This window comes from Balaenoptera physalus (genome assembly GCF_965194825.1).
Source record: "Balaenoptera physalus genome assembly, chromosome: 13".
Lineage (NCBI taxonomy): Eukaryota > Metazoa > Chordata > Mammalia > Artiodactyla > Balaenopteridae > Balaenoptera > Balaenoptera physalus.
The window spans coordinates 13,780,255-13,792,782 of NC_138892.1; the positions used below are offsets into that span (position 1 = coordinate 13,780,255).

Here is a 12,528-nt window from a genome sequence, read left to right on the forward strand (position 1 = left end):
GTAACCTTTGGTAAATTATCTGACTTTTTTATGTCCTATTTATCTCATCTGTAAACTGGTCATGATGATGATAATACAGGTGTCCCCCGCTATCCGAAAGTAGAGCGTTCCTATGAGACCTTTTGTCAGCCGAAATGGTGTAAAGCGAAGAAGCAATGACCTTAGGACACATCTTGCTAACAGATTCTCAAAATAGAGGGAGGTGAAGCCCAGATGCTCACAGGCACAGTTCAAAGCTATGGCGGCTCGATGCAGACATGCTCAGCAGAGTATAGACCTCCGGGAAGGAGCTTGGGTGGGGCCACTCTTACCGCTTGGGGTGCTTGCTGCCTCGGTCAAGGCTCCCTGCAAAACAAATGCTGAATGCTATTTTTGCTTTTCGCCTTTTTTTGTAAAAGCAAAAATTCTCTTCAGATTTCTTTTGGTTAGCGAAAACAGCTACTAATGTAGGTCTTCCATAAAAGAGAGGTGGCGTAAAGTAAACTTCGGAAAAGTGTTATAATAATAACACCCTCATAAGGTTTAGTATGATTAAATGAGCTAATGCATGAAAGTGTTGTGAACAGTACCTACTGGATTGCAAATCCATGGCAAGTCATTATTCATATTTTCTGCATTGTCCTTGGTTTCCTCTTTTTTAACTTAATTTTTTACTTTGTATCAGAGTATAGTTGATTTACAGTGTTGTGTTAGTTTCAGGTGTACAACAAAGTGATTCAGTTATACATATACATATATCCATTCTTTTTCAAATTCTTTTCCCACATAGGTTATTACAGAATATTGAGTAGTGTTCCCTGGGCTGTACAGTAGGTCCTTGTTGATTATCTATTTTATATATGGTAGTGTGTATATGTTAATCCCAAACTCCTAATTTATCACTTCCCCCCCATGTTTCCCCTTTCATTACCATAAATTTGTTTTCAAAGTCTGAGTCTGTTTCTGGTTTGTAAATAGGTTCATTCATATCATTTTTTTAAGATTCCACATATAAGTGATATCATATGATATTTATCTTTGTCTGATTCACTTAGTATGATAGTCTCTAGGTTCATCCATATTGGTGAAAATGGCATTATTTCATTCTTTTTTATGGCCGGGTAATATTCCAATTTAGTATGATTAAATGAAGTAATGCATGAAAGTGTTCTGAACAGTGCCTCTCAGATTGCAAATCCATTGCAAATCATTATTCATATCTTTTGCATTGTCCCTTGTTTCTTCCTCTCTGCTCAAACCTGGTTGATATTTCAGGGTTGATACTTCATCTGAGGCTTTCAAGTGACATTCTGGACTTTGGGCTTTTGGCTCTACTCTCTGGAGCCCATGGAGCTCTTGGATCCCCCCATACCCTGTTGGGGGCTGGTATCCCAGATCCCCACACAGGGGAGTCAGGCTAGAATTATAACTATTTTTTGCAAAGGAAGTGGAATAAATAAGACAGACATAAACATAATTTAGTGAGAAATATGCTCAGATTTACTTTGTAGTGTTAAGTTGGTTAACATGTAGGCATGGGGAAAAGTCAGTATTAGGAAGCTAGTGAGGTGGGTTTTGCAGTATTCCAGGTGAGCTAAGGCAGTAACAATTTGGATGAAGCAGTGGGAATGGATTTGAAGGATATTTTGAGGGTAGGATGGACAAGGATTGGTGACTGAGGAAAAATAGTGGATGAGTCAATGAAAAGTTAAGAATTTAACCCATCACCTTTTAATTTTTCCCCCTCTATCCATTTGGCTGTGAGCCACTAAAAGAACAAGAACTGTCTTTATTTGTATTAAAATTCTCAGTGGTCAGCGTAGTAACTGATACACAGTAGGGATTCAGATACTACTTGTCAAGTAATTCTAGACCCAATTTACCTTTCCAGTTTCTGAGCCCTTAAATAAATGTGTCATCTTAGCCAGTCACACCTTCTGCTTATCATTTTTGCTGCTTCTTAAAGCTTGAAACGCCTTCCTTTTACATATGGTCAACTCTTGCCATATCTTCAGCCCAACAAGAACCTTCTGCTTTTAGACATTTTCCAAAGACTCGATGAACCATGGTAATCTTTTTCTTCCAGAGTCACAGCACTGCTTATCTTTACTGCATCTTTCAAGAATACTCAATGACAACTCTTCATATTTATCTAATATTTGCAAAGTCATTTAACTCTTCACAGTAAATGCTTGTCTCCTGAATTGGATTTGGAGATTCTCATTTCTAGGAACCACATCCATATTTCTTTCTTCCACCTTCCCCACCTCTCCTACCCCGTAGAATGTGTAGCACAGTAGTAATGTGTGAATAGTAGCTACTCTTCACATCATCATTCTAAACACTCAGGTTACATTTTTTAACTTCTTAAGTGAGCAATTAAAAAAATTATTTAAGATGAGAAATCCCTGACTTTCCAGCAGGACTTGGTAAAACACTGTCAGAAATTGCCCTTCCCTTGCTTCTAGGCATGCCCTAACCTCCCATGAGAGAGGAGAATAATTTGAGGCTTGGGTTTGGAGTTTAACTGGGACAGCAATGACTGCCCCACCCACACAGTGGTCATCCATCTAAATCCCCTAGTTCTGTGACCATAACATCCTCAAGTGCAAATGTACAGAAGTAAAAGCCAACGGTCCAATTGCCATGGTGGAGAAAAGAGCTGTTACGGGAACTTTGAGTCATCAGCAGTTCTCAAGTCAGGTTCTTGCCAGAATGTAGATCTTCAAAGGTCAAAGCAAAGGTTCTGGAGGCAGGATCCAGCCCCCATGATAGAAATACTGGCAGTAACTATGGGGTAGGGGTGAGGACGGTTAAAGGACCAACCAAGCAGTCTGGGTCTCAGGATTTGCTTCAGACTCAGTGGGGGATTGGAGTGTTAAATAGATCCTCAGGCAAAGTGAAGTTGTGGTTCAGTAGACCAAGCACGGATGATGGGTATTAGATGAAGTGTGAGAATTGCAGGTTAATGCTCATGAGGCATCTAGGTCTCTGTTCATGCCAAGCATAAAATAGCAAATGATTCCCAATCCAAATTTCACTCTTGGGAAGAGAGGGAGTGCCTTGTACTTTTCCAGGATCAGCCGTCATTGCATCCAGGAATAGGGAGGAAGAGAATTGCTGAGTCTGAGTCTTTGGACAGGAGGTCTTTTGTCTATACTGGTTAGGATTTTTTTGGTTCCAAGTAAGAGAAATAACTAAAACTTACACAGGTAAATTTATTGGCTCATGTAAATGAGGAATTCAGAGTGAGGATAAGTTTCAGGGCTGGTCCTATTCAGTGGCTCAGTGGCATCATCAAGGGTCCTAGAGCAGGCACTATTAGTTTGTACACAAGAGCCACTTCCTCTCCTTCTTTGTTAACAAAACCCAACAATGTTCCATTTCCAGAAGGTGAATCATGATTTGTGTAAGTCAATCCTAAGGGGGAAGTATAGTAAAAGAAAAAGTGCTTTCTGCCTGCCTTTTTCTTTCTGCTTTGGATGCTGGTTTGAGAGCATGATGTTTGGAGCTACCACAGCCATCTTGTGACCATGAGGCAACACATAAAGCCAATATGCAGCCGATGGCAGAGTAGTAGACTGGATATAAAGATCCTGGGTCCTTGATGAAACCACTGAGCTGCTGCACTAAACCTGGACTTGCCTAGCTTGAGATTTCTCATTATGTGAGATCATTATTTAAAGTCCTATGAGCTGGGTATTCTGTTACTGGCAGCTCAAAGGAATCCTAACTGATACATATGGGGTTTTCTGTCTTTCTGTGCTCTGCTGTTCTCCGTGTCACTTTTATCCTTTGTGGCAGCAAAATGACTGCAGCTTTGTGTCTGTGGACCACGTGGTCCAGAGGTGAAAGAACAATTTCAGTAGTCCAGCATCCCAAAGTCCTGAGAGTCACTTTGATTGGACCAGCCTAGGTTGTCTACTCAACCTTGCACCAATGATGGTAATCAGGAGTATGGAATGCATTGATGAGCTTATGCTATTCAGGGTCTGTTCCTGGAATGAGAGACAGGTCAGGTTCAAAACAAAATCTGGATTCTTTCAGCAAATGCTGTCAGTACCTTGTTCATCTCCCCTAGACCCACCTTGGGGATCACCTTCATCTTTGATGGACAGCTTCCATATACACTAAAGGTTTCCTACCTTAAGCACCTGTAATTCTCTGCTGTGGGTATTGTCTGGCCAGGGGAGCATGGTAGAACTACTAGGAACTGACCGATTTCCAGAAGCAACCCTCAAAAAGGAAGGGATTTTGTGGGTAAATACTCCTCTAGTTTTCTCGGCCCTTAATGGGACAATTTCAAGTTATTTTCTATACCTGCCCCATCCAACACAGTAGCCACATGTGGCTATTTAAATGTAAATCAATTAACATAAGATAAAAGAAAAGATTCAGTGTCTAAGTCACACTAGCCTCATTTCAAGTGCACAATAGTCACAGGTAGCTAGTGGCTGCCATATTGGACAGGGCAAATATATAACGTTTCCATCACAGAGAAGTTGTTTTTGTTTTTTGGACAATGGCATTCTACACAATCTCTTAGGGGGTCCTTATCAGAAGACCACCCATTGACCATTTATTAATTCATCCCTTGTTGGTCTTCCTCCCTTTCCTATTTCATTTCCTCACTCTCACTGAAGCTTCCAAATAAATCTCTTGCCCCCAAGTCCCTGTCTCAGGGTTTACTTTTTGGGGAGCCCTACTAACACAATACCCCCGGGATGAGAAAGGGGATATAGGAGGTGGTTGACTACCGACAAGTGTCCTCCACAGCCTTGCTACTCAAAGTGTGGTCCATGGACAGGAACTTGTTGGCAAAGCAGAATCTCAGGCCCCACTCCAGGCCTGCTGAATCAGTATTGGCCTTTTAATAAGATTCCCAGGTGATGTGTACGCACATTGAGGTTTGAGATGTCCTGATCTATGAGTCCCTTAGATAGAGAGAGCAGGAAAAAAGCAAGATCTGATAAAATATAGCCACACAACTATGACAGCCATTTAAACAGAAGTTTTTTGCCTAAAAGCCCCAAAAGGAATAAGCTATCATCTTTTATTTCAGGACTTCGATGTCTTTACCAATGTTTGAATTTTTTTTTTTCATTTTTGTTTTGAGGGTCTTGTGATCCAGTGGCTTGAGGTCCCCTTATCTTTATGGGGGCCATGATCTCAGGAGAAAAGCTCACTCTGTCCTCTAAATTGATCTCTTTAGCACTGATGTTTCCTTCCTGTCTGCAGAGGGGCTTTGGGTCCCCAGTTGAGCATTTTGTCATAAGGTGATCAGGGTGCTATATACCTGGTAAGGTTTTCCTCTGATGGACTTTCACAGTCAGTGAGTGAATAAACTCTCTCTCCTAAAGACAGTGGGATTCTCCATCTAGAACCAAATTTGTTCTAATTAGCTGGCTCTGAGGTTTTCAGTGGCAAGTTTTCTGGATGTTAATAATGCTATTTTGAGAATACCTGTACCTTGCCTGCTTGATGAACACGATGATGGGAACATAAACGACATTTTTTTCCACTCGGAAAGACTTCATCCCCATTCTCTGTCTCATGTCTCAATTCTAGACTTGCTTTGTTTTTAGTTAAATTATGTTCAAATCACATTTCCATTAGTGTTAATTTGGTGGCTTTTGCAACATTCTTTAATTCTTCAGCTAGCAAGTAGCTTGTTCCCTGCTTAGCCCTGATGGAGGCATTTTGTTCTGCCCAGGAATGTCTTTTGATTATTAGCCTCAATGACAGAGAAGAGTTTCACACCCAGTGCTTAAATTTACATCTGAAATGTGTCTGGATATGACATCTTTTGTAGATATTTCTGCAGTATTGGTTAAAGGATAATTAGGTTTCTCCATATCTGTGCAACCTGAGTGCTGTTTGATTCTTGACCCTCATAAAAGACAGCTTAACCTTATTTACTGATAAGATGTGGGAAATATATTATGTGACGGCTAAGGATTTGGAAACTCTGAGAATCTGATTGCTAGATATTGAAGTTTACAAAAAATTGGGGGCAAATTTATGTATGGTCAGGGCTGATATTCAGTTGTTTTGACAAACATTACTTGTTAAAATATTGAAATCCTTCCATATTGGCTGTTAAGTGTCCCCTCCCCCACCCCACCATTCCAGCTCTACCCTGCCTGTCACCCCAGCTACCACTGCCCTCCCCAAGGAATCCCCCCCCCAACCCCATCCTCCCACCTCCACCTTCTCACCAGAACCTACACTAAAGATTTAATACCTGGCCTACCAGGTGCTTCTGATCTTGAGGAGGCAGCAGTGAGTGGAGGCTTGCAGCAAGATCTTAGTTCCCTGCCCAGAAATTGAACCTGGGTAGCCTGGGTGAAAGCCAGGAATCCTAGCCACTAGACCAGCAAGGGCTAGAGGCTAGAAGCAAAGTTCCCCTGGCTCTTGCCCCATTTGAAAGCAAGAATATCTAAAGGAGGCAAAAACTGTAAAAACAGGTACAAAGTTTATTATTTGAGACACAGCACAATAAGTGGGAGAGCACACAGAGAAACAGTTTATTTAAGGCAGAAGCAAGGCAGAGGTACACAGCTGGAGAGAAAAGGGTGTGGGCATCTTCTCTAACGAGGCGGAGAGCCGCAGAGAGGTGATCAAATCACTTATATAGAGCAGTTCTTCTGGGTCTTTGTTTGCCTTTGGCCAATTATCTCACTTCTTTTTCCACACCTGACCTGTCCTAGGTCCCTCTCTGACATGCATGCACATCTTTCAGCCAAGATGGATTCTAGTGCAGAGGCCTATGGGAAGGTTGACAACACCCATTATGGGGTGGCACCCCCTGCCTTTGGACCCCCAAGGAGACTTTCTGCGCATGTGTAGTCAGGGAGGTCCCCTTGACCTCAAGAATGAGAAATATGTGGTCTCTTTATCTTCTATCCAAGCAGGACTCAGCTCCTCCTTGCTCCTGCCATCATCTTTATCTTGGAGTATCTGTCCACAGGGGACAGATTCCAGCCGCTCAGCCTGGGGCCCATCTATCTCCTGCTTCACTTCCAGGACTCTGGTCTATTGCTAGTGCCCCTATGGTTGGCACACTTCCCATAAGTTGGTTGGTGGATGCCCTGCTGCACAGGTTGCTTAAAAGCTTTTCATGTCACCCCTGTGAGGATGCGTTCATCTTGCTGCCTAGCACTTGAAGAACATTCAAAACATTCAGAAAACAGCCCTAAAATCTTAGATGGGAGGTTCTATTTGGAATAGTAAAAATAATTGGGTTGGCTTAAAGATGGTGACAGTATCTGGCCACTTTCATCTCAATTAATGCAATATTCCTTTTTCTGTTGTATATCTTGGAAGCGAGAAGGGTGGGGCGACTAAACTCTTGACTCATGAGTCAAAATGGGACTCTGGTCTTTTAAGGCTTAATGCCCGATTTGCCTCCAAACTTTGCACCATGCTCTTGTTTTTAGATTCCAGTTTCATTAGTACCTGGAAAATGAGACTTGGAAAAACGGAGGTGAGAGCAGGTTTTCCTTCTTCCTCTTTGAGATGCTTCTAGGGCCCCCTAGTGACTGTTTTGAGACAGGTTTCTTACGATTAGGTCTCCTTGACCCTGATTTTTAAAAAGAGACCTTTCTGAATCTCTCCCGTGACAAGTGTGGAGATAGATAACAGTTGGTTCAGAGGGCTCAATATTTTTTCACTTCTCAGCTCTTAGCAAAAGCAGTGCAGATTCCTTAGAAATAACAGATATATCACCTTACATATTTTATTCTGCATTCCTCATACTATATTATGTCATAGCTGAAATCCTTTGAAGACATTTATATCCGGTTTGTGTCAAAGGGCTATAATTCATAGGCAAGTACATCCTACTTTTGGAGATATAGATAAAATCTTCTGCTGGTGGGGCAAAGGGATTCTTTAAACGTGGGGCTTGACGTGATATTAACTAACAGAAAGGTTCCGTTTGTGGAATAATTGGCAACATTCCTGTCTTTTACAGCATGAGATATTCCACTGACTTTGAAACACTGCAACACTGAATTGATAGAACGGAGTTTTTACACCTTTAAGGTGCTTATTGACTGATGCAAGTAATTTTTGTGAAATCCCTGAATAATGAATATATCTTCAATGTACCTTGCTGACCAGGGTGCCTATTGTTCCCTCCCCGACCATGGGCATATTTTTCTTTCTAAAATCCAATGTCGAGAATGCACTACACTTCGGGAATTATAATGGAGATGTTCAGTTTCCACGTGCTTATCTTTTAATTTCTAATGTTATTCCATTATTTTCTCCTTTGCTTGTAAATGTCAGGTCTCTCCTTCCTCAGTCACAGCCTTATTAATATGCAAATGTATTGTAATAATGTATTTTACACCACTAATGAAGTGAAGCAAAGCAATGAATAAAAAGAAAGCCCAAATTCTTGCCTTAACTTTACCCAGTTCCGGGGCAGGGGTTGGAGTAGGGGAGGAGGAATAGAGTTGGAAGCAAGGACAGTCGGCCGCAAAAAATAAAAATGATCCCCTTGTTTTCAGCGCATTCTACAACAGAGCTGCACGTCACAGGAAGAAAGGAGCAGCTTTGGAGCTAAAAGGCTTGGCATTAAACTTTGACACTTTAATGGTCTCTAGGATATTAGATAATATTTTATCACATAACGTTCTTCTCCGACACGGTAATGGCATCAAAACCAGATAAGATCTCCTGTCCCTGCAAACGTGCAGGGCAAGCCTCATCCCCGCAGAGATAGGACAGCAGGACCCCAGCTTCGCAGTTAACTTATCCCGAAGCTCCAATGCAAACGTTTTTTACTTCTTCGCCGGGGACGCTGTTGTGCAAACGCTACCTTCTTTTGGCGTTCTCCTCGGCTCGGTGTGCCACTGAGATTAGGTAAACAGCGCTCCAGAGCCGGGGAAGAGCGGATGGTGGTGGTGGTGGTGGGGTAGTTGGGGGGTGGGGGGTGGGTTGGGGAGTCGTTGCTTAAAGGGGCTGGAAGAGAGCGGATGGGGGAAGGAACCCGGCTGGGTCAAGCTAAAGGCCGTGAGCCGGGTTATTTAGGCAGGAGCCAGGTCCGGAGGGGAGCGAGGGACGAACCTCCGAAGCACTTGGGTCAGCGCGGCAGCCCGAGCTCGGCGTCCTTTTCTTACGCATCCCCTCGCTTCACCACCCTTGCACTTTCTCTTTTTGCATCCTTCCCCTGCTCCTTCCAAGCGCTAGGGTGGGCTTCCCGCTGCCTCCTCTGAGACCAAGGGCTAAGAAAGCCGGCGGCCCGCCCGGCTGGGGAGAGGTGGGGACCCGGGGGGAAGGGGACCCCAGAAGCCCTGGGACCGAGCTGACCAAAATCCCGGGAGCTGGATTACGCGCCGGAGCTCCGGTCTCCCAGAGTTGTCCATCCCTCTGCGTCCTCCTTCTCTCCCCGCCTCTGCTTTCTCCTCCTCTGGGTTTTCTCTCCAGGCCTCCTCCTTCCAGCCACTCTCACACCCCCTGCCCCTTTGCCCGGCCAATTTCACTCACTCCCACCTATAGGGGACTCTCGGCGCCCCACCCTCGTCTTTAGAATTGGGAGGCTGGAAGTCCATTCAGTGGGATATTGAGCTCAGGGTTCTTGTGCCGGGAGGGAAAGAGAAAGAATGAAATCGTAAGAGGGAGGGGGCGTGCTGTGCGGGCCTGGGGTGTGTGTGTTGGGGGCGGGGGGGGGCAAAAAATGCAGTTTCCCCGAAGAATAAGAAGCTTTGGACCGGATTCTTGAATACGTGGCCCCAAATGATGCTGTCAAAGCCCTTCAACGTGGCTTCTGGCAGCCTCAGCCTGTCCCATACTCTGCCCACCTTCGAGAGAAGCGGCGACCCGAGTAGAAGTGGAGGCGGGGAAACTTCCTACTTCCCACGACGGCTGTTTTGTACAAGGAAGAGTGGGCAGTCTGCACGGCCTTGCGAGCCTGCAAGAGTCTCTACGGCAGCAGCTGCGGACCCGTCCCGCTTCCCTTCCCCCTCTTTCCGCGAGGCTCGCCAAGCCCGAGGCGGCCGGGAGCGGCCGGGGTGGGGGGGAGAAGGGCGGGGAGCTCCCAGCTTGCACGCTTTCGTCCCGACCCCGGCCAGAATCCCGGCTCCGTGTGTTGCTTCCGCCTGCGTGTGAGCGAGCTGAAAAAGTAGAAAGGAGGAGCCTCGCCGGGGGGCGGGGCCTAGGCGGGGGCGGCCTCTCGGTCCGCGCGGCTGAGGCTCCTGCCATTGGCCAGCCGCGCCGTCACGGGGTGGGGGCGGGCGCCGAGGTGGGCGCCGGCCCCGCCCCCGCTCGGAGCCCGGCCCGGGCTCGCGGTCCCCCCCAGCTGCACAGACATGACACAGACACACAGTCACTGCAGCTGCTGAGCGAGCCCGGCGCTTTGGGCACGCGGCGGCGCGGCCAGCCCGAACCCCGGACCCCAGAGCTCGCCCGCCCGCCCGTCCCCCCGCCGCCCCCCGCGCGGCGGCCCCCGCCTGGCCGGGCGCGGGAGGCGGGGATCGCTCGCCGGCTCCGGCCAGTGGCGCCCGGCTGCCGGCGGCGGCTGCAGCGGCCGCCCGGCTCCGAGTGCTTGGCGCTCGGGGAAGCCGGCGCGTTTCGGAGGCGGCGGCAGCCGAGGCCGGCGAGCGCTCCCGGCGGCACCGGGGCCGCCCTCCTCGGTTCCCTGCACGCACCGCGCTGCGCCCCGCCTCCGCTCCGGTGACCTTCCCGGGGCGCCTTCCCCGGCCCCGCGCCCCCGGCCCCGCGCCCCAGGCCGGGGCGAGGCCCTCTCCAGCGCTTCCTTACCGCGGAGCCGCGGGCGGGCGGCGCAGGCCCGGGGGGAGGGGTCGCCGAGGCCGGCTGCAGCCCCCCCCCGCCGCCTCCGCGCTCTGTGCTCGGCCGGGCCGGACTGCCGCTGCCCCGCCGCCGCGCGGGAGCCCGGGCGCCCGAAGCTGGGGGCGCGGCCGCGCTCGGCCAGCCGGGCTGGGAGCAGGCAGGCCCTGCCCTGAAGGGGCGAAGCGGCGGGGAGCGCGGGAGGTGGAGCCGGCCCCGGCGGCCGCCCGGCGTCTCTCCCAGCGCCCCCTCCCCGGACTCAGACCAAGGCGAACCCAGGCCCCTGCCCATGCGGGGCGCCCCCGGCTCCGTAGAGTCCCCGGGGCAGGGAGCAGCTCCAGGCAGCAGCGCCGGAGGGAGAGGAAGACGGGACTGTGCTCAGCTCCGGCGGCCCGGACCCTTCCCGTCGCGTTTGGAGGCGGGGGCCGCCCCGAAGTCTGCGCTTGTCACCGCCTCTCGGACTAGGGCAGCGCCTGCTGGGACCCCGACCCGGAACCCCTGCGCCTCGTAGGTGGCAGCGCCGCCGCACCACCCAGCTCTTCCGCGGTCTCCCTCTGCCTGGCGGCAGTCACGGCCAAGGTAGGAGCCCCGGGGGTGCGAGAGAGCCGCCGCGGGGGCGCCCTGGTGAGCGGTGCCGGACAAGTTCTCCGAACCTGTGGCTGGTACCCCCTGTACTCGGGATGCTGGCGAAGAGGGAGGGAGTGAGGGCACGGCTTCTGCCGCCTGGGCCCGGAGCCCTGGAGAGGCTGGAGGTAGAAGTCACGGAGTTTCTGATGTCCCCCAGGACGCGTCCCAGGGCCTGCCCTGCTCCTTAGGCTCACGGGCTAACTGAGAGAGCAAGGAGGAGTTTCCCGCTAACACCAGGAGGCGATGTCGACCCACCCTCCCCGGCCGCTTGTTGGCTGTGAGCACCTGTGCTTTGGGGGAACCTGCTATGTTTAGAGCTGTCCCTTTGGGCAGTCCCCACCTGCCTTTCCTGGCGTGATGCTGTGAAGAACTTTTCTTTGCTCCTTGTTGCAGAGTCGAGGCCGATTTGGGGTGAGAGCCACAGCTTGTGAGTCCCTCTATTGGGCAGAGCGGTTGGCTGGCAGCGATAGCAGTAGAGAGGAAACCCAACCAGTGTCGGTCCTACTGGACAAAGCTGCTTGTGATGAGTGGTCACTGGGTAGCGATCCAGACAGTCTTGTGAAAGTCGTTGTTTCTGAAGGGTGGAGTGACTGACTCCAAAGTTTGTGCACCTCTAAGTTATTTTGCTCAATGCCTTATTACTGTCTTTAAAATTTTACTCTTAAGGAACCTCAGTCCTGCAAGCCTCCCCTTGCCCGTTTGAAATTTATTAAACCCGTGAGCTTTCTCTGGAACGATCTGATTTTAAATGGGTCACTTAGGAGGGAACAGATTGTCTCTCCTGCACTCAACCATCCCCCCGGGTGACCCTGTTTAATGGGGATGGATTTTTTTCGTCCCTGAGCTGATGTACCTCGGTTGAGCAGGTTTTTGCTGAATTCTGAATCTGTGAATTTTGTCACTCAGTCCATTAAAATGATCTCCCAAGGAAGCAAAATAGCAGCTTACACTTTGCGTGAATGTCACAGGAAGTTTTATAGGGTCTTATGTAAGTGCCGCAAGAGAGGGCTCAGGCTTCTGCTTCGTTCATGGGCTGGGGGTGGGGATGGGGAAGGGGTGGCAGGTGGACGTTCCCCTTCCCTAAATGCAGGTGCCATCCCTCTCTGGCACTGGTGGAAACCCAAAGTG

At 48.9% G+C, this 12,528-nt stretch overlaps 1 protein-coding gene and 1 long non-coding RNA gene across 3 annotated transcripts in view; one reads left to right on the plus strand and one right to left on the minus strand.

Moving 5' to 3' along the window:
• Positions 1 to 6,433: 6,433 nt before the first annotated feature.
• LOC309641219 lies at positions 6,434 to 10,866 on the minus strand. Its single transcript, XR_014252566.1, has 2 exons — positions 10,747 to 10,866; positions 6,434 to 10,285 (listed from the first exon to the last, which is right to left on the minus strand). It is a non-coding gene; the product is annotated as an uncharacterized lncRNA (long non-coding RNA).
• Positions 10,861 to 12,528, plus strand: part of LARGE1 (LARGE xylosyl- and glucuronyltransferase 1) — a 603,451-nt gene continuing 601,783 nt past the window's right edge. Inside the window, exon 1 of one of the 2 annotated variants that reach the window (XM_082420995.1) lies at positions 10,861 to 11,352. The gene's annotated coding sequence lies outside the window, so the exon portion shown is untranslated. The remainder of the gene's footprint in view (positions 11,353 to 12,528) is intronic. The other variant, XM_082420992.1, reaches the window with a different exon arrangement.